Source organism: Odocoileus virginianus, chromosome 32 (genome assembly GCF_023699985.2).
Source record: "Odocoileus virginianus isolate 20LAN1187 ecotype Illinois chromosome 32, Ovbor_1.2, whole genome shotgun sequence".
Lineage (NCBI taxonomy): Eukaryota > Metazoa > Chordata > Mammalia > Artiodactyla > Cervidae > Odocoileus > Odocoileus virginianus.
The window spans coordinates 41,679,971-41,682,784 of NC_069705.1; positions in this window are offsets into that span (position 1 = coordinate 41,679,971).

Sequence of the window (2,814 nt, forward strand, 5' to 3'; positions counted from 1 at the left end):
AAGGTAAATGGTGGGAGTGGGTCTGGTAGAATTTTCACAAACTTGAGACATTCTTTTGACTCATTGTAATAACTAATTAAAAGGTATATAACTTCATTGCTAACACTAGCAAGGGGGTACTCTTTCTGCCCCCTTATGATGTCTATGTCAGAAGCTTTTCCTATCCTTTTTACACTTTAATAAAACTCTATTACACAATAGCTCAGAGTGATCAATCCTCGACTCTGGCCCCGGATTGGATTCTTCTCCAGAGGCCACGAATCCTGGCACTTTTCATGGTTCAGCAACAAACTTTCAGTAGTACAATGATCTAGAAATGTGTTCGCAAGGCTCAGAAAGGACAGGGAGACACGCGGCCCTGACTGTAGAATTTAGGCCCTCAGAGCAGGCCTGGAGGTCTGATGTCTGAGAAGCCAAACAGTTGCCTAAAAACATACTCTCCATGGTTGCCTTCCATACCTCAAAGTAAGATTGCTTTCCCAGACTCCTCAGTGCTGAGATTCACTTCTTGAAGTTGCTTCAAGATTGCTTCCAGGATATTTTTGGGTGGCCCCTGGGGCCCTGAACCTAGGGAAGGATTGCACACTCGCAGGGAACGTCTAAGTAACAGACAAACGCTTGCTGCACCACGGCTCCTCTGCAGTGGATCTAGGGAGCCTAGGTCTGTTTGGGAAATTCTTGGATCCTGTGGGTACACACACTGTGTGTAAACCTGGATAAGAGCTTCAGGGGCAAAATTCATATTTTTATTTGGGGAGACCTACCGGGTGTGGCCTAGAAACTGCATGAAAATCCATTCGATGGCTGTTTTCCTCCTTCTGACAGAACTAGCTTAGCTCCCCCTTTTGGGAATTCAGGAGCAAGGAGGTGGCCCACAGTTCCTCACTGGGAGCACATTTGAGGTGCAAGGTGACTTTGATCCAGAGACCACAGTATGGCACCCAGCCCCCTCAGAAACTCTCTCGAAGCCTGCTTCCTCATGGGCAGTAAATATATGACCTAGGAATGTTTTTGTGAGGCTCAGAGAGTGCAGGGAGACACATGACCCTGACTTGGGAATTGAGGCCCTCGGAGCAGACCTGGAGGTCTGACATCAGAGAAGCCAAATACCTGATGCAAGATCAAGGACTGAAAACACACTCTCTGGGGATGCCTTTTCCTCCTCCAAGGAAAATAGCTTTCCCAGCCTCCTGTGTGCTGAGAGTCACACATGGCTGGAAAGCGCTGGCTTGCAGGTCATTTTTCAGTGGCAATGGTCCCTGAGGACCTGTACCCAGGGAGGGCTCCCTCACTCCCAAGGAAAGTCAAAGCAGTCTCCAAACAGCTGTTGCATTGTTTCCTCTGCAGGAGAGAGCTAGTGATCGTAGGTATATCTGGAATATTCTTGGATCCTGTGGGGGAACACCCTGAGCACCCACCTGGGTCCCAGGCCTAGGGGCTAAAATTCGCATTTTTCTTCCAGGGAGCCCTAATGCGAGGTGGCCCTTCACCTCTTGAAAATGTATCACGTTGCTGTTTTCTTCCTTCTGACAGAGCTAGCTTTGCTCCCCGCTTTGGCATTTCTGAAGCCAGGGGGCAGACCACAACTCCTCACCTGGGACCCATTGGAGGTACAAGGTGCCCTCGACCAGGTGACCCAAGCATGACACCCAGCCCCCTCAGACACACTCCCACAGCCTGCTTCCCCATGGGCAGAACTGCACTGACCTAGGAATGTGTTTGCAAGGCTCGGAAAGTGTATGGAAACACATGGCCCTGATTCAGGAATTGAAGCCCTTGGAGCAGGCGTGGAGGTGTAATGTCTGAGAAGCCAAACACCTGCTACAAGATAGAGGCCTTAAAACACACCCTCTGGGGCTGCCTTTCCTTTCTTCAAGGAAGACAGCTGTCCAAGCTGTGTGTGGGCTGAAAGTCACACGTGGCTGGATGATGCTAGCTTGGAGATAATTTTTCAGTGGCAAGGGCCCCTGAGGTCCTGCACCCAGGGAGGGCACCCACACTGCCAGGGAACATCAAGGCAACTTGCACACGGCTCTTCCATTACGTTTGCTGTGCAAGAGAGAACGTGTGAGCCTAGGACTGTCTGCACCGTGCTCGGATTCTGCGGGGAGAACACCCTGCGCACCCGCCTGGATCCCAGGCATTGGGGTCCAATGTGGCACATTTCTCCAGGGGAGGCCTAATGCGTGGCATCCCAGCAACTGCTTGCTAAGGCCTCCCGTTGCTGTTTGCTTCCTTCTGCCAGAGCAAGCTTTGCTCCCTGCTTCAGCATTTGGCAAGCCAGGGGCCGGCCCGCCACCCCTTGCCAGGGGCCCATGGGCGGTGCCAGGTGCCCTTGGCCAGCTGACCATGGCATGGAACCCGGCCCTCTCAGATACTCTCCTGAAGCCTCCTCCCCATGGGCAGGACTGCACTGACCTAGGAATGTGTTTGCAAGGCTTGCAGAGTGCAGGCAGACACATGGCCCTTACTTGGGAATTGACGCCCTGGGAGAAGGCCTGGGGGTCTGGCGTTTGAGGAGACACACACTTGCTGTGCAAATGAGGCCTGAAAACCCACTCTCTGGGGCTTCCTTTCCTGCCTCCAACAGATAGCGTCCACAGCCACCTGCGAGCTGAGAGTCACCCCCGGCTGGGAAGTGCTGGCTGAGAGGTCATTTTTATTTGGCAATGGCCCCTGGGGCCCAGCGCCCAGGAAGCACCCCCACATTATCAGGCAATGTCAAGGCAACCTCCACACGGCAGTCCTGTCATGTTTGCTCTGCAGAGGAGAGCCCGAGAGCCTAGGCCTGTATGAACTGTGCTCACGTCTTGC